Below are 19,794 nucleotides of genomic sequence, written 5' to 3'. Positions count from 1 at the left end.
TATGAGCAACAGTGGAGTAAGTAACATTGTAAAATCCCAAGTAAATATGCAGATGGAAACTTGAGCAAATATCTTATTTACCAAATTCTGTTACACCCAGTCAGAGTTCTCTAAATAAAGCTAATCTTTTTTACAGCAGGCCATTGCTAAATGTTAACAGGGGACCCTGGAAAAAATATAATTCCATGTGTCCCCTTCTCTTTGACTTACAGCATCCCTAAGTCTGTTGCTCTCACTGTTGCATCACTTCATATATAAATAGGAAGCCTACAGGATCTGTCATCATTTCCATGTCTGCTGTGGGAGTCACTGGGGCATTAGGATCATATTGACATCTGAAGGAACAGAGACTGGTGACACAGTGCCAGGAAAGGCACTGAAAAACAGCAGCTCATTGCCTAAATGATGTATTCTGTAGTGTTTTCTGAATGCACCACAAGGCACAGAAGCAGGCTTCTGTTTCTGTCACATGATATGAAGGTGATTATGGCATGGGGATAGTTTATCAGCCCTTTTACTGTCTTCTCACTCATTGCGAAATTGTGTCAAAAATACTATTGAGCAACATGCACTCAGTAGGAAGTAGAGAAGTGCAGCTGTTGTAGCCATTGTGGGCAGATACAATGATATTTTAGGTAAAATTGAATCTTGGTCTGGCATGGCTCTTTCTCTTGATCTGGTGTTCTTTGCTGGTTTTAACATCAAACCATTTGTGGTGTCCATACAGAGTTGAATCCCCACGCATGTGAAGACTGTCAGAAACTGAAAGCCTGTTGGAACAATACTTCATGGTTAGAGCCTAAATCTGACATCCTTTCTGGCTTACAGATGTAGTTTACTGGCTAGAACAGCAATTCCCCACTAGTAATTCCATTCAGTTTTGATTTAAGGATGACTTTTCTTTCTACCACCACCAAAGAGCTGTATGGCACAGACATTCAGATTCAGTGCTTCTAAATTAGTGTCATATTTGAAGCATAGTCTCCTATGGTATTTGCAGAAGGTTATGCTGTGTGATGGATTTGTGTTCTAGTTTATGTCATGGTTTTATAGCTGTATAAAAGCTAATGAGAGGTGTAGGGGGAAAAAAAAAGCTGAATATTCATTGTCTAAAAAAATCACTCATCAAAGCAGAGGACTGAATTATTTAATGTGTAGTAAGTCTACAGTATAAATGAGTGAATTCTTTATGGAAACCTAGGAAATAGCTTATCTTTGACAAGCTGTCAGTACTTTTGTTAAATTCCGGTATCCAGTGTTCATTCTGCTTTTCAGAATGTTCTGTCTCAAAGTATTTTCTCATGAGAGACCTGTAACAAATGAAGTGGGGGATTTTTAAGGCTCTTGTTTGTGTTGTTTTCTTTTTTTGACCTTTAGATGAGTTATTATCAATACTAATATTCCCTAAATGCTTTGTCATGGTAGTGATGTCTTATCCAATAGTGAAAGGAACTTTCAAGTCTCTTACTGAAATAAGGGAAAAGTGTCATTGCTGGGACATGTTCCATTTCTCCATGTTACCTTATGGCAAATTACTACAGACAGTTTTAAAAAAATTGCCTGTGATGACATATAACCTAAAAGGCCTTCTGGAACTCCAGTAGCATTGAGACAGATGCTGTTTCTGATTATTGAAGAGAGAAGAATTACAATATCCACAAATGGAGTGCAACATATAATAAGTGGAAAAGACTTACACTAATAAGTAATAATGCGTTTATATATACATCCATGCATATGTGCATACACAGATCTGTTGGGGTAAGTTCAAAAACAAGGCATGAAAATGCTCAGAGGGATGGAGCATCTCTCCTATGAGACATCCTGAGAGAGCTGGGGTTGCTCAGCCTGGAGCAGAGAAGGCTCAGGGAAGACCTTACAGCATCTTCCAGTACCTGAAGAGGGCCTCAGGAGACCAAGGAGGGACTTTTCACAAGGGTATGCAGTGATAGGACAAGAGGCAATGGCTTTAAACTGAAAGAGGGCAGGTGTAGGCTGAATATTAGGAAGAAATTATATACTGTGAAGGTGGTGAGACACTGGCACAGGTGACCCTGAGAAGTCATGGATGCTTCATCCCTTGAAGCGTTCAAGAGAAAGACAGATTGGTTAGAGCTTTGAGCAAACTGGTCCAATGGTAGGAGGGTTGGAAGTAAATTATCTTTAAGGTCTCTTCTAACCTAAAACATTTTGTGATTCTGTGATTCAGCTAAGCTTAAGACTAAAAGCTGTTATCTTGGTTTCATTTCACCCTGAACACTAATGTGGCCCATCTAGTTGTCTGGAGACATGTTCATTTTGGAGGCACTATTAACACACCTGTATTTTGTCAGAAGGCTCAGAGAGAAAAGTTATTAAGTTAGAGTGTGGAAAAGATAATGTAGAATGATAGAGGGATCCTTTTCAAGTACCTCACTGCAAAATGACTATGCTTTTGAAGCAGCTCACAGTGACTTGCAGAGCCAGCTACTATTTTTCACTAATTACCAAGCAATGATACACTTCAGTAGCACAAATGTTCACTTTCAGTGCCTACTCAGTACCATTTTTAGCTCCATCTACTGAGGAAATGAAGCCTATTCTGTATCATTGGGAGGTCTATCTCTTTGTCCAACCCAGCAATACTTGGCTGACTTAAATAAAATCTGACACTTAAAGGCTTAAATAGATAATGGGAGAAATTCAATTGCTCAGAAAAATATCTAGAGCTATTTTAGATGTCCATATAAATCCTCCATCTGCTGCTCCAGAGGGGTGCAGGCCTTCAATAGATTTTTCTATCTTAGCTCCATTCCCATGTGAAAGCCTCTAGACCAGAACGCCAGTTTTAGGCAATGACATAAATGTCTAGGCACCAAAATTTTGCCCTAAATCCCAACAATTTTTTTGAAAATCCATAACCTGATGAGCTAATGGCCACAGCACAAAGCAGAATGTATTTTAAGCACCAGTTCAGAGCTGGCCACAGCTGGGTACTGCCTCTTGCACACCGGTAGGTGGATGGGGAAGGACCTGGAGATATTGTGGAGAGGCTTAAGTGGAAAGGGACCTGCAGGAATGACAGGACACTCATAAAAGGCTGTGATTATTGCAGTGAGGTCAAGGCTGGAAATTAAACATGGTCTTAAAGAAAACCAGACTTCCTCATGTCCACTGTTTCCCATGTTTACTGTATAATAAATTGCTTTTATGGCCGCTCATTAATCTCTCCAGACACAAATAACCCAAAAGGCCCTGATTTATTTTCAGACTTTGCTGACCATCTTTCTTTATAGCTTACTAGAAATGGTTTCCTAAGGCAGACCCAAGGCATGGCTGCTGAAGAAGCCCCTGCAAGATTGTTCCTGCCCGTGGACTTCAGTCAGGGCTGTTACCTGTTGTACACAGACCCAGCTCTGAATACCCCTGTCTGAGATGATTACTGTAATGAAGTAGAATATTTGCCAAATTTAAACTGAACTAATAGCCAAGGAGTAATTTAACCCATTGCTCTGTCCGCCTAGTTCTAATAATGCCCAGATTAATTCCCAGTGACTGAAGTGCACTTTTAAATGCCCCTGTAATCAGTTGGCCATACCCCAAGATAAACAGGTCCTAGAGCTTTGTCAAATATTTCTGTCCTGAATGCTGAATACTGCTAAGGGAGGAAAGGTCCAGACTTAGTCTATATTAAATATCTTGTTTGTACCTTACTGGATCAGCCATCTGGGTTGTGATGACACTGGAGAACGAAAGACACGAAACAGCTTTGTAATTAACCATGATAAAAAGGATGGAAATGAGGACAGGAGCATCAGAACAACTACTCTGAGACAGAAGTGTAACTTAGAGTGGACATATGGTCTTGTTCCACCCTAGAGTATTATACTGGCTCCCCTGGAAATAACAACAGCCCTGTACACAAGTTCAGAGACTAACATAAGGCTCCAAGTGACTGACATTTATCATGGGAACAATCAAGAACTGAGACTATTTGAGATCTTTTCATCCTATGACCCTCTTGCTTCTTCTTCACAACACCTTAGAGCAAAAGAACCACAGGAGCATTTGCACACCTCCATTACAACACATGAGATCTTGGGGTCAGCAGGCAGGAACCAGAAGTATTTAATTTACAGTCATCTGTCTGCCATGGAAGGGCAGGCAGGGCAGGCCTGTGAGCCCTAACATCCTAAAACACTGCAGGAAAGTCCCAGACCTTTCTGGCACAGCAGAGAGATTTCAGTGCCTTCTGCATGTTTTGGTGATCTGCTGGACATGGATGTAAGTGTACTGAGTTACCCTCATTCTTCCACCACTAGCAACTTAAATAACATCATAACAATATATTCTTCTTCTTTTTGCATTTGGAAAACCTTGAATGCTTTTTGACACGAGGCTGCTTAAGATTGCAAATTTACAAAATAATTTGTCTAATGTGGTATGTTTGACTAATAGTGTTTTTAAAAATAAGCCTGGCAAGCTGTGTAACAGAAATGCTTTCAATGCTTCTTGCTATCTACAGTTTGCAGTTCCCCCTGGCATTACTGATGGCTAGTCCATCTCTTTCAAAGTCCCAGTGCATTGAATCATTTTGTAAATTAAAAGAAGTGTGCTATCTCCAGCAGACAAAGAGTGGATAGGAGATCTCTCAGGTTAACGCCAAGCCCTCAAAAAGCTTTTGAAATCTCATTACTCAAGTATCTAATGGGCAGAGTAACAGTGAATGCATTATGTTTGCTGTGTATTGTGTATAACTGACATACATCAATCCTCACTGTGTTAGTAAATGGTATGGATAGTCTGCCAGGTTTTCATTTCCTTTAATATCTTTTCCATAATATAGGAAATTAATGTTTGCATATTATATATATATATATCTGTATATGTGCATATGCTTGCATTTATACATATAATTTACATATACATATATTATATGTATACATATATTATACATATACATATATTTAGATATACACCACTTACATAGTATAGTTATATTTGTAAATGTAGTTTAAGAAGACTGCCATTCTGTATATTAGTCTAGTAGCCCAATATGTTTAATGTGTGACCAGAAAGCCTCTTTATAACCACTTCACTTTATTAATTACCTAAAGTAATATAAAACATATTAATAGCAATCTCAACTTTTTCCTCATGTCTTCTCAAAAATCCAAAGCCACTTAATCATGAGGAGGGTTTAGATTCTTTAGTGTCTAATGGAGCACAAGCTGTAGCCTTATGCAAACTACAGTGCTGAAAATCACTTTTTTCTTACTCCTCCCTTTCTCTCTCTTCCCAAATAAAGACTGAATTCACACTGATATCTTCTTGACTACAGACACCAATATAATCTTCCTCTCCAGCAAATCTCCCCATCCTTAAAAAAAATAAATTTCCAGATCTTAAAAATACCTTACATAAGCTTTGACTTCAGTTATATATGGATTCAAATATTACAGCACATACACAATTATTACTTCCTAAGCTAAATTTTCTCTCCAAGTGAGGAGGAAAATCATTCCAGAAAAAGTTCTGTCAATTTCTGAAATAATACAGCAGCATTTAGCAGAATATACTAACCAAGAGAAAACTGCATATTCCGTAAGTGTCTAGACATGGATATTCTAGAAAAAGCAATGCAAGCATTTTCAAAGGTACATTACACTCATCTCACTCTGTACTACCAAGCCAGTGTGACAAATTATCCCAACAAGGCAAAGAGCATTGCTGGGCTTGCCCAACTGCCTTCCGACTTGTGCAGTCAAAAGACTGCAGAATTTTATTTGAAAAACTGCCAAAAAAAAGTCCACCATCCAAACTTTTGCTGAGAATTGGCCCTGAAACAACCTTACTTCAATTCCTTTCCCTTTATTTGTGTTTTATTTGCCTTGTGAAGCATGTGAGAGCTGTCCTCTGCTGTGCACCCACCCTGACCCAAAACCCCCACATCCCAGTGCTCCAGGTTGCCTATGGACAGCCAGGCTCAGCAAAGAGGAGCTATGGGCATACATGGAGAGGTGTGTTTCAGATCTGGGGGCCTCTTACACAGAGTAGATGGGATCAGCATGGCATGAGGAAACTAACCTAAAGTAATGGCTGTAGGGAACTACTAAGTGATGCAAATTTTGGCTTTGCTCTGAAGGGAGAATGAGCACGTCCATTTGCTACTTCTGTTCAGAGTGAAGGGGGTCTCTGTGCAAGCAGATAAAGAGGGCAATTACATCAGTTACTGGCTAATAGTTATTGGATAACATTTAATAAGATGATCTCAAGTCATAAAACTCATGACATGATGTGGTGTTTTTTCTCATTAGGACTTCAGCTAAATCAAATTCAATTTGCTAGCAGGAAGCTGCCTCATGAGCCAGTAGCAGCATGGTAAAGCAGCTCTCAGCAGCACTGCCACAGTGCAGGACTGCCTCACCACCACTTCCACATTTTCTGCCCTGGAAGCAATGACTTGAGAGGCCCAAAACCCTTCAGAGCCACAGTTCAAGATGAGATTAACTTTTGGATCAATGGAAAACTTCATTCCAGACTATGCCAAGTATGGAGCATCACCATCTGCACATTTGTTTAAAAAATGGCTTTGCATGCCTACCTCTTGTGGAGGTATATTGCACTGCAAAAATACCATGTTGTTGATATTTGTGTAATTTATTTCTTCATAGAGAATTTATTCTAGAAATTTTGTCAAATTTACTTCAATTCAAACTGGAACAAACCCAAATGTCAAAATAATTACATGGTTCTCTGAAGAGCACTTTCCTGGGTTTGGCTGTCTCTGATTAAGGTAAACTAAGAATGAATGTCCTCAAACTGTACATACACCATTTATCTTCCAGCAAGGAATCAGCCTGTTCTGAAAAGCCCCAAACAGACGTGCTGAGCAATTCAAGTTGCCTGAACAAAGAGATGAATCAAAAGCTGAACAAAATGTGTGCATAGGAGCAGGCACAGCATTGTGACTTGTGAGCCACATTATCCTGCAATCACATTGTGACAAGTGGGTCCTGTGGCCAGACTGCACTTTAGTTTGGGAAGTATTTTGCATAGTCTGGTTTGCATCTTTCTTTGGGACTAACCAAAAGAAGATGAAGGACAGCCTTTGAAAGGCAGGCACATTGATTTGTCATACTATTCAGGTGTCAGACTTCTAGTTCAATGGGGGATTTAATTTACTCTAAAAATCCAAAGATTAATTCCCTTTGTTTACTCACTCCTTCAGATCCAGTTCTTGCAACACTTCATTCTTCTTACGTGTTTTTGAAAGCCATATGCATTCTTACTGGGAGCAAGAATCTTCTTAAATTCCTGAGTGACTGGGTGGCTCACCAAGATTTCTTTATGACTAATGATTTTTTTTCACTCCTTCAAACCTTCATTATTAAGGCCATTGTTTCCCCAAGGAGATGTCCTTGCATATTCAAAAATTGAGCTACATTCTTCCCATGTACTTCGTGGCAGATGCAGCTGAGTTCTGCTGTGGAGACTCAGCTTCTCTGCAAACTGGTATCAGCCATTAGTTGGCAAGCTCTAAGGATAATGTCTGCTCTCATAACTGCACTCTTATTCTTTTCTTCATGTTCTCATTCTGCAAAATTTATGGCAAGGTTGTATAATTAAAAAAAAACAAACAAACTATGATCTCTCTCCTCTAGGAACATGGTGAGATATGCTTATGAAACTGCAGATTGTGACAAAATGAGATTTCTGGATCATTGTCTCACCCTTCCACTGTTCATCTGTCTCTGAACTCTCTGTGTAGTCTCACCATTCCCACATATTTTAAAGGAACAAACTTCTGGGGAAGGAGTGACAGTGTTAAGCACAAAGGGAAAACCAATCTTTTCTTCTCTGTTCCCTCCAGAAAATCTGTTTTCCTTCAACACAAAAAGTTTTCTATTTGCTGGGGTGAGGAAGTTAGTGGATATTCAGGCTCATGCAAGTCTTGTGTGATGACAGGTGAGAGTAAATGTTTTTCTTTTCTTCTTGTTTTACTTGAATTTCTGTAAAGAGGGAACAAAGCCCTTTACTCTGAAAGAAACTGGCTGTTTGATGAGATGGCTGCAGTAAATGACAGAATGAGATCTGTTTGACCTTTGTGTCTGACAAATTTAACTGGTAGTTATAGAAGAATTTTTAAAGTGCCAGAAGAGGAGCTGCTATCCATTTCCCATGTATGTATGTGTTATACCAGCTGCTCACATAGTCCAGCGCCTTGTGGCTCTTATTGGTTGTTTTTGACAACTGTGCTTTAAAGACTCATTGCTTCTTAACACAGGTTTTTCCCGTCAGTGAACAAACCTATGTACAGCTACACCTTGTACAGATTCACAACCTGATTTAAATGGCCAGGGCGTGGCCTGAAGAAATCCCTTCTGTATGCAGCAGCCCAGAGGAGTCCCATTACAGCAGTCAGGAGGAGCTGCTTAGCTTCTCTTCATTTCACCATCCTCCTGCCCATCCAAATCCTTTTCCCGTTCTGTAGAGATAGCTCTGCCTAGTTGGTTTCTCTGTCACTGCCCTTCAGATTAAGCTCTTGGCATAAATACACCTGGGAACTGAGACAAAACTTCCTTTGGGTCTTTTTGGTCTCAGCATAATCGTCTGCAAACCCATCCTCTGCCAGGAAAAGAGGAGATGTGGCTGACCCCAGGAGAAGATTGGTTGCTGGCAGGACCCAGAGAGGCTGTTTCTGATCTCAGCTAACAGATTTGAGGGGGGATATGGCTCTGCATTTTAGCATATTCAATCTGTTAATCATTAGTGATAGGGAATCAATAGTGCCCTTTCCCAGGGAACAGAAGGGTGAAATCTGTCTTCTTTGAGGATTTTGCAGGGTAGGATGCTCTCTGACAGCTAAGTACAAAAGGCTTCATATAAAATGAAACTTGTGTGGGTTTGGGAGAGGACAGGGCAGAAAGAATCTTCATCAGCATTTATTCCTCCTTCTTTCTTGCCATTGACCCAGCTCTCCAACTACACACAAACATGCACAGCTTATTACACACTGCTGCTGGGGGTGTTTTCAGTGTTATGACTGCAGCAGCTTTGATCTTAGCTTCTTGTCACTGTATTTGTAACTCAGGTCTACAGAACATTAGTGACACCAGGCAGGATTTTTACAGAAGTCAAGGGTAAAAGCAGCTGAGTGCCCTTCAAGACACTGAAAGTATAATGAAGGTCAGAATCATACCCTGGCAGTTCAGAAATTGGTGCCATTAGCAGGAAAAAGCACATACTAATCAATAAGTGTTGGCACTTAATGGCTCTGAAGTATTGGTAGGTTGGCAATTTACATCTACTCAAGCACTGCACCAAGTCACAACAATTTACTGTCTGCTCTCCTATTGAAACCCACCAACATAAACTGTCTGACTGACACTTGCTAATTCCTCCTTCCAGTCTCATAAATCACTCTGTCTAGAAATCAATAAATCTTATACGGAGAATGGATAAGGAGGCACGGTGCTGCTTAATTAATAGCTAATTTTCACAAGGTAACATCATGATTTCCCCACTATTTTTTTGATGCAACTCTATATATTTACTCAGAAGAGCTCTCAAGGTACATGCACATCCTTCTGAACTTCAGTCAGTTTTCACTTGAATCAGTTGAAACATGAAAGTTGAATCAGTTTTCACTTAATTCAGTCTCTTCTGAGGTGCTTGTGCTCCCCGTATCTCTTGAGATCAAGCTTCCTTCCTTTATGAGCAGATGTGCTCCCAGGGCTCTATAACCTCCCCAAATTCCAGCCTGGGAGCCCACCCTGGGGCAACCCATCCCTGCCCTGTGCTTGCACAGGACAAGGCAGAACCCATCGCAGTAAGGGTCTGGCTCTGTGCTGCAGATTGCTCTGGTGGCCTTACACAGAGGCAAAATCCACCAGTGGCAAAGTTCAACTTCTCCCACTAAAAACTTCATTCATGAGTTCCAGCTAGCCCACTTCTGAAGAGATGGGACTACCCTCTTTTAATGGAAACTTTCTAGAAAAAGGGCATTTTACAGAGAATTCCTATAAATTACCACGATTTCTCCTTCAGTTGTGAAGGAAATTCACAATGGACCCTCAGCAACATAGAGAGCAACCAAAAAATAATAAAAATAAAAGGATTCCTACACAACTGGAAAAGCCTGAATGCTCTTCTCTTAGAAAATTTTCATATTGACATGGGCTACTTATTCAAAAAGATTCATGGAAGGTTCACCGGGTCTCTTACTAATGAGACAAAGTACAGGACATGTTCACTCACACTCCAATGCAAAATGGAAATGGAAGAATCAAAACATCATTCTGAAATGTAGTGTTTGACACCCTACCTTCTCTTGCTCATCATTTTAAAAAACATAAAAACACCATTTTGTTCTCTCAAAACAATACCTGAAATTCTGTTCCTAAGATTAGTTTATTAATTTTTGATAGCCTGTTCCCCAGTGAGTTCAGCTTGATCTGGCTTTTGGACAAAATGTAATTATAGAGATGATAGCAAATTTCATGAATAGTTACAGTGTGTCAAACCAAATCTCTGTTTCTCTCAGGATTCTCCTTTATGAGCATATTAGATCACTGTCTCAGACACCTGATGTGGGAGAATGAATCACAGGTGAAATGGCAATTAGCCTGAGAGATGGAGAAGGCCCATGGCACACCATCAGTGGGGAATGAGACAGGAGAAATTTATTTGAGCTCTTTCTTCACAACTGAGATTTAAGAAGTCTGAAATTGTATCCCATGGACCCTTTGTTAAAGTAATTAATATCTGGCATAGAAAATTATTCCCAAGTCCACACACTGGACTGGAATTCACAAGACTTGGTTGTCATCAAGCAGTTCACCTAATCTGTTTGTTCCTGAACATCCTGTAGAATGTGGACAATAGCAGTGCACTCAGAGGCATTTTGTGGACACAACCATGTGAAGACTCAGAGCAAGCCAAGATTCTCAGCTCTCCACCGATTTCAAGGTGTCTCAACAAATCTAGGGCACACTTCACATTTCAAATGCTTGTAAATATCACAGATCACACATATATAGGGAGGTAAAACAGCAGATAAAACAGTGTCTCATGTTTGAGAAAATATAATAAAAATATAAACTATTTTATAATGTCCCAAAATTATTTGCAATGTGAAAGTAAATGCCTGCTTAGCTCCAGCTGAACTAACACTTATGCTAGGTCCACCCAAATAGTTGCAGATGCCCAGAAGACAGAGGAAAAACCTGAAATGGTTGGACAAGAGGTATGAAAGTATGAAAATGTTTTGGAAGTGCCTGAACATGAGTACTGAGCAGAGACAGGCACTTGGGGTGGTGTAAGGAAGTCAGGAATCCAGAAAGTGAACCCAGCTATGGACCCATTCTCTGGCTGAATCTCTCACAAACTACTTACGAACACCTGAGGCTTCTGGTAGAATTAAAAATCTAAAAAGTGAGCTATTCACACAAATAAAAAGGCCAGTTACAGGTGAGATTCCAGAGGGTCAGTATTTCTAGATAGCTGGAGACTCACCTACAGCTCCTGCTTTCTAGATCTCTTGTGCTGTGGGAAGCCAGGAGGGAAAACTTTGTCTTGCTAGGTAGGAAATACAGAGGGAGAGGGCAAATATCATGAAAACTCTTCTGCATTCAGACAGCTTGAAATCACCATCCTACACAGAAGCATCACTCAGATCTGAGGGAGTTTTTAAAATGGAAACCAACCTGTACTCAGCTAGCACTAAGGTGTTCCTGCATAAGAAAAAATACAGATTCCACTCTGACAGCTTCTGAAAGCAGATGTGGTTGTAAGAACATGGTCATCTTCAGCGACAGAGGGTTTTGTTTGGTATCCTGTCTCAGAAAGTCATCTTTGTCAGAAACAATACAAGAATACTGAGAAGTATGACACCTCTAAACACCTACTGCAGACTTTGACTATTTACATATTTTTATTAAACAAAGATCTAAATTCCTGTCACACAGCTAAACATCTTGCATTTGGGGGCTTTCTCAAGCTTTTTTTGCTTTTTATACATGCACTATATTCTTGTTAATTAGGGTCCTCCTCTAACCTAAATAAAACATTTAACATAAATTCATAGATATCAAAAAAAGCACTAAATGAATAAATAAAGCTTGCCTAAAATATAGCATTTATTTGGTAATGTTCAAATTGTTTGAGGTCTTCTGGTCCTAGAGATCACTGCACTGTAAACTGAGGTAGTCACCTGGGGGCTTAGTGTGGCAGGCACCAAAAATCTGGCACAGCTCTAGCAACTGCTCCCTAGGGCAGGCACATTGGAGCTGAGGCTGGAGGAGTAGATGGGCTTGAAGCATTTGGTGCCCTGAGCAACCTGCCTGAGAGGGATGTGCATACTATGCCTCTGTGTCCTACAGAAACTATCAAGATAAAATGTTTGGTGCTGTCAATCATTTGCTTTATTTCCCTCTCAGTGTTCAAATCCAGTATATTAGCTTATTAATAAACATCATTTGTCAACTGCATCTCCTGTGTATTCCCAGTGAAACAAATGACAGAGAAGCATTTAATGTTCAGATTCACTGGTTTAATTTTATCCAGTTGCCACTACTGTCTCATACTTCATCCTGCTAACAGATTTATGGCTGGGTTTTTTTATCATCCAGAATTTCTTTCTCTATTTGGAGCTTTGCTTTTTGCCCTTACTCTGAGCAGACGGGTGATGCACACCCATCTCTCTCTGGGGCCAAAGACACTTTCAATTCTTCTTCCTGCATTAACAACACATACAGACAACTTGTCTTCTGAGGGTTTTTCACTGAATTTTGTTGCCTCTTATTCTACAGAAGATAAACTGCTATGAAAAGACTCATTGCTTTCTCCTACCCTTATCCTCAGGGTAAGGTCTTTGTTATCTATTAGCTACAGAATAGCCAAGTTTTTCATATCTCTCAATAGACTTGTTTATTATTTACTGTTCTTTTCAACAGACTATCCGCTCTTTTCTGCTGTCTGCTATGTATTGCACTTTAATCATTATGATTTTGCATCGCTGTTTCACCATCTCCTGTGAAACCACTCAGAGGGGAGACGCCTTTCGATCCTGTGGCTATGAAAAATGTAACTGTGGCTTGTACCAAGAGGGACTTCTCAGCATCAAATGAAGCACCTTTCTCAGAATTTTCCATAAACACTCAGGTTCACAGGGGTTTGCTTTTTTAAGTCTTTTGCTTTGCTTGAGACTGCCCCCCTTTGACAATGTAGTGAAAGTCTTTGATGATGTCTTGAAAGAAAAGACCAAGGTTTTCCTCCCTTTTTTTGCCTGTGACTGGAACTGAAGCTCATGGGGTAGGGAGAGCTGAAAGGAGCTTGGCAGTACACAAGGCTCCATATGAAATCCTTCTTTGTTCACTGTTTAAATTCTTGTTGGTCTTGTTGTTTAGCATAATTCTGCCCCACATAACTATATCCAGCTGCCTCTCACAAGCCCTTTAAAAATGTAGGTCTTTACATACTCCTTTTTCAGCAACATATAACAATAACAAGTAATAACTTACTGTTAAGCAAGTTTCAAAATGTGTAAGTAGCCTGTTAATGTAAATAACTTGTAGGGCTAAAAAAAACCTTTTTAAGAGCTCCCTTAAAGGACCTTTCTCTCAGGATTTTCTCTTCACCAAAAGCCCAACAATCACAAACAATGCTTTACATAACATAGGTCAGAGGGTTTTGTTGTGGTGATGCTCTGTTCTGCTTTGTCAGCTTGACTGACAATAATCCAGCTCTGAATGCTGCTCCACCCTTGCCAAATGAGAATGTATCAGCAACTCCCACAGCTCCCCCAGGCTTGACTTCGGTTTGAGATCAGCACAACTGAATGGAATATTTCTGTACTTGGGGAAGAGTGGGGAAAAAAAGTACCTTTATCAAACAGGCTCCTTATGGCAAATTCCAGCTAACGGTGGCCTTTCTCCACCAAAATACTACATTTCTTATCTCCAGGCTACACCCAAATCCCCTTTCTCTGATATTGCTGGCATAATGCCTTGAGGAGGACAGCTTCAGCCATGCTGTTATCGGAGCAGTGCACATCCATGGAGTCATTGGTGAGTTGATTTATACACGTCCTGCCCTAGTGCCTGGCTACCAGTGCCAGGCATGGCCAGGCAGAGACTCAGCAGCAGGAAACCTGGTGTTGATTCTCCTCAGCTCACAGCCAGGGCATCGCTGCTTGCTGCATCCTAACAGGCAGTGGGGCACTACAAAATCCTTCAGATAAAGACACAGCTGCCTTTGCTCTGCACCCCAGACTGCTCCTACTGAATTCCTTACCATGTGAAGCATTACATGGCCCCTTCTCCCCTTCACTCCTTCCCTCTTTCTACAGTGGTAATAGATTTTGGAGAAACAGGCACAACAGCAAATTGTGCTGTGTTTTTACCTAACCCGGCTAAGAAAAGCAAACACAGCAGGGAAGCACAGAGCTTCATTCAGAGTGCTCCTTGGTTTTTGCTTGCAGCAAAAGATTTTGCTAGGCCTTTGTGTGTGCTTGAAGGCATGGAAGCATATGAAGTCAAAGGCTTGTAAAAAAAAGGAGCCGAGTCTTTTTTCCCCCTGCATTTAAATCTCAATAATGTCCTTAGACTACATTACTTATACATATGTGTGTGTGTGTGCACTATACACACATAATGCTGACTGCTTCTTGTTCTGCTTCAGTCCAGTGAGTGCATTCCAGCTAACACATCTTTGCACCACCTTTTCACCCGTGTTTCTCTTATTCTACAGTGAGCCCCAAGAGGACAGGACAGGCAGGTAACCTACAGCTATTTCTGCCACAAAACTCCTCCAATACCTTCTCCAAGCCCAGACCCTCATGAGAATTTGCCTCTGGAAAGGGGAAAAGACCTCAACCCCCTCTTCCTTTTGCAAGTCTGACTCCCCAGCCGGCACAGCCCCCCGCGCTCGAGGGCTCAGCGCTGTGTGAGACATCGACCGCCCCGGGAGCAGCCGAGGGGCACGAAACACAGCGCGGGACATCCATGCGCTCCCTTTGCCAGCACCCTGACGGTCACTCCAAGGTGGGGATGTTTGTGTCGCCCGGCTTTCGCATCTCTCCCAGCGGGAAAGCCTCGGCTGGCCTCAGCCGCCGCCGCCTGGCAGACAGCGTCCTGCGGCACCGCGGGGGCTGCGGCGCCATCGTGTGCCGGCATCGGGACCGGGACACCGGGACAATGGGATACCGGGACACCGGGACACCGGGACACGGGGACACCGGGACACGGGGATACCGGGACACGGGGACACTGGGACACGGGGACAATGGGATATCGGGACACGGGGACACCGGGACACGGGGACACCGGGACACGGGGATACCGGGACACGGGGACACCGGGACACGGGGATACCGGGACACGGGGACAATGGGATACCGGGACACGGGGACACGGGGATATCGGGACACGGGGACACCGGGGCACGGGGACAATGGGATACCGGGACACGGGGACACCGGGACACGGGGACACCGGGACACGGGGACAATGGGATACCGGGACACGGGGACAACGGGATATCGGGACACGGGGACAATGGGATACCGGGGCACGGGGACACGGGAATACCGGGACACGGGGACACGGGGACTCCGGGACATGGGGACAATGGGATACCGGGACACGGGAATACCGGGACACGGGGATACCGGGACACGGGGATACCGGGACACGGGGACAATGGGATACCGGGACACGGGGACACCGGGACAATGGGATACCGGGACACCGGGACACCGGGACACAGGGACACCGGGACACGGGAATACCGGGACACGGGGATACCGGGACACGGGGATACCGGGACACGGGGACAATGGGATATCGGGACACGGGGACACGGGGATATCGGGACACGGGGACACCGGGGCACGGGGACAATGGGATATCGGGACACGGGGACACCGGGACACGGGGATACCAGGACACGGGGATACCGGGACACGGGGACAATGGGATATCGGGACACGGGGACACGGGGATATCGGGACACGGGGACACCGGGGCACGGGGACAATGGGATATCGGGACACGGGGATACCGGGACACGGGGACACCGCGACATGGGGATACCGGGACATGGGGACAATGGGATACCGGGACACGGGGACAATGGGATACCGGGACACGGGGACACGGGGATACCGGGACATGGGGACAATGGGATACCGGGACACAGGAACACGGGGACGCGGGGACACGGGGATACCGGGACACGGGGACACCGCGACATGGTGACAATGGGATACCGGGACACGGGGACAATGGGATACCGGGACACTGGGATACCGGGACACCGGGACAAGGGGATTCCAGGACGCTGGGACACCGGGACACGGGGACACGGGGACACGGGGATACGGGGACAAGAGGACGGGGCAATGCAAGCCGGTGGGGCGAGTGTTGGGCCGGGTCTGGGCACTGAGAGGGAATGAGGTGCCGGGCTCCACGGGAGGGAAGGGCAGAGCCGCGTCCCCGCAGCAGCAGGGACAGACCCCGCAGGGGGTCTCTGGCTGCAGGCAGGCTGCCCCGTCTGAGTGGCAAGCTCTGCTTCTTTGGATACCCTCTGATGATGCACTTTTCCCATTTCCCAAAGACCTGGCCAAAAAGAGGAGTGTCACTAAAATGCTTGACTGAAGATGAAGCCAGGGGATGGATATTTTGCTGTGAGGAGGGCTAATTTTCTGAGAACAGCTCCATCTTTTTACTCAACCCAAAAATATGGCCTAAGAAATGAACACAGATGCCCATGCCCCATGGAGGTGACAGGATCCTGTGCTCCATACTCCCTGTAATCTCTAGTAAGTGTATGGATGCTCCATCAGCAGACCTGTGTGGCACCTCTGCAGTACCCAGGATCTGCATTGTTCATATCCAGCAAGCCCTTAAGTGCAACAAGACCAGAAGCCAGGTATAAGGAACAACATTTTCACTGGAGAGCATTTCTTTCTAGCTCTTGCACTTCTTAGGTTCTGTTGTGTTGGGTTTTGTTTTCTCAAAAACTGGTTTTGCTCAGCAGTTTTCATTTGTTCTAAGGAAAACTTTTTTTTTTTTTTCCAGACCACAGGCATCTGCACAAGATTCAAGGTAGAGATGTACTGGGATCTTCAGTAGTGGTACAACAGAGAAAGGAAGAATTGAAGAAGTGGGATAGCTGAGTCAAAATCTACACAGGAAACTAATCATCCTCCAATTGGCATTTCTCCTCAGAACTCTGAAAAGTGCTTGTGGGGAAAAAAGCAGCACAGAGAAACAAAAGGTACACTGTTAAGCAGTCCATGTAGACTTCTGGTCCTAAAGAACAGAGAAAAGTACTCCTTGGAGCATGGAATTAATGCCCATTAAATGGAAAATCATTGTAGGGACCAAAATGAAATGAAGAAAATAAGAATCTTAGGAGCACAGAAATATCTATAAGAGGAAAGAGTTAAAAATGAAAGGGTAAATGACTATTCCACAGAGAAGATGAAGGCTTTTTTTTAACATGAAAATGCACTTTTGTTATAGCACCATTCCCTCATTTTCACAAGTGATCTCAAAAAACAACTTTTTCAATGCCACTAACCTTTGGATGTATTTGTCTCCTTCACCCCTCCAAAGAAAAGCCAAAGCAGATTTGGAAAAGGATGAACAAAAATACAAAGAAGGTGAAAAACTATATTGATAATAAACTGATTCTGAGCCTCTAAGTCCTATGCATTTAAATGCTTCTCAGGAGAGTTCATGACATACAGCTTTCTTCTTCTGTTCTTTATTTTAAAACATCTATGGCACTAAACACTTTGTCAAACATCAAATAATCAGAACTTGATGAGGGGATTTAGGGAGTTTATTACCTCAATAAATAATACAGTGTACTTATTTGTATAAAGTATACAATAAAAATGTACATAATTTTATAATGTGCCAGAATTTGCAATCTGAAAGTAAATGTCTGCTTGCCTCCAGCTGAATTATCATATATAAAGTTCACTTGAAAATCTGTACGTTTTTGACTCTTAGGAGAGGGTTTCTCCTTTCCTAATGTTAATGGCTGATAAAATGGAACAAGAAATCCACATTCCTCAATAAGTGAACATGCATTTTGCCTTGCTCCAATGCACAATTTCCATTATTATGTGATTCTCTGGTTATGATTATCATGAGTTTCTGCTTTGAAATATATCAAATTTATTTCATGATTCTGTGTTTGGAAAGAGAGAAAAAAAAAAAAGGCAGCTGCAACAAGTTAAGAAACCCAGATGGGTCTTCTTCTTGATACTCCCCTCTCAAGCCAGCATTCCTACCCTCTCCCAGAATGGCACCAACCAACCAAATGCTTGAAGCCTCAGACATACCCAGATCTGCTGACCACAAACATGAAAAAATGTGAACTAAGGCAGTTTCACTTCAATGGTGGCAAAGAAACCATAAGTGCTCAGCAAATATGTGATCAGACTACTTACATCTAAAGCATGTAGCAGAGAATTCAGGAATCAAACCTTGGAGATGATGCTTTGGAAATTGTAGCCCTAGCCAGAATCCTTGCATGGTGATGCATAAAAGGGTTTAGTGCTTTCCATCAACCCGGCAGGTGAACGGATTCTGCCTTAGTTCATTGTACAGTGCCCATATCAGTGTTTCATAAAATGAGTGCTGAGCTCATCCCTGAGTGGAAAAACATTATTTGCAGTCATAAATCTCTAACTACGTATTGATGGAATCAGCACAGTTGTTGTGAACTCCTTACAACTTTATATGGTATCATATAAACTTATATTTTATTATACCCTTTCAGGAGAATGTATTTTCTTCTTGGGCTCATTGGTGATAAAACTCCTGCTAAAAGTAGAGAGGGGTAGTAGCTCTGGCTTAGCTCCACCATCAGGTCTGAAAAATTAATTAACATTTTTATTTGCTCTTCTCACTCCATACTGTAGCAATTTTGAGCAAGCAGATCCAAACACGTGGTTTTAATGCAAGTGCCAGGGAAAGAGTAAGGAGGCAACTCAATCATAACTCAAGGGAATGTTTGTCACCTATAAAATTGATGTCAGGGAATAAAAATAGAAAGAGTGATAAAATAAATGAAATATGTGGTAATGGGTGTCAGCATTGCAGACAAAGCAATGAAGGCAGTGCTTTGCCATAAGTTTAGTGTGAAGCAAAGATCATGGAGATTGGCTGTGGGACTTGAACAGCACCCCAAGTAAGAAGCATAGACCAAGTGACTGAATAGGTTAGCATTGAAGTAAAAAATATATTAGTTTTGCTAGATTTTTCAAACAGATGAAGCATTAAATGATCATTTGTGATATTTGCACACCCCTGAAGCCTCTTGTAGTTTTGCCATCTGTTTTTTATTTGAAAATCTCAAGTTCATGGATCATATCACCTAGCAAGAGTGTAACAATATCTGTTACAATGTATGATTTTTTCCCTTTCCATATTCCCTACATAGCAAATGGAACAATAAACACAAAGAAGCCCAAGTGATGATTGATTTGTCATCAAAATATATCACTAACTATCTGGGGGCTCATGAAGGTTTTTTGCTTTGCATCCTGAGGTCTGTGAAGCTCTCTGACTTCAGAGGGCAATTTAGAGACTACGTAGAGGGAACACTGTCTTTATGAGAGAAATGCTGCAGGAACCAGCTTGCAACATGCTCAGGAGTGAACTGGCTTGCTGAAATCCCCTGCCAGCTCAGTGTGGGACAGCACAGATAAACCCCTGCATGTGCCTTCCTCTGTGTAGATATGTGTGTGCATCAGATGTGCTCCGAAATATGTTCCAACTGTTAGAGGAAACAAAA

At 42.5% G+C, this 19,794-nt stretch overlaps 1 long non-coding RNA gene across 1 annotated transcript; it reads left to right on the top strand.

Moving 5' to 3' along the window:
- Positions 1-14,875: 14,875 nt before the first annotated feature.
- Positions 14,876-19,471, top strand: LOC146768363 (uncharacterized). Its single transcript, XR_014952858.1, has 2 exons — positions 14,876-15,023; positions 17,061-19,471. It is a non-coding gene; the product is annotated as an uncharacterized LOC146768363 (long non-coding RNA).
- The last annotated feature ends 323 nt before the right edge of the window (positions 19,472-19,794 follow it).

This window comes from Lonchura striata, chromosome 2, assembly GCF_050655825.1.
Source record: "Lonchura striata isolate lonStrDom1 chromosome 2, ASM5065582v1, whole genome shotgun sequence".
Classification (NCBI taxonomy): Eukaryota; Metazoa; Chordata; class Aves; order Passeriformes; family Estrildidae; genus Lonchura; species Lonchura striata.
The sequence above is the reverse complement of the archived record's forward strand: the minus strand, read 5'-3'. Positions and strand labels throughout refer to the sequence as shown.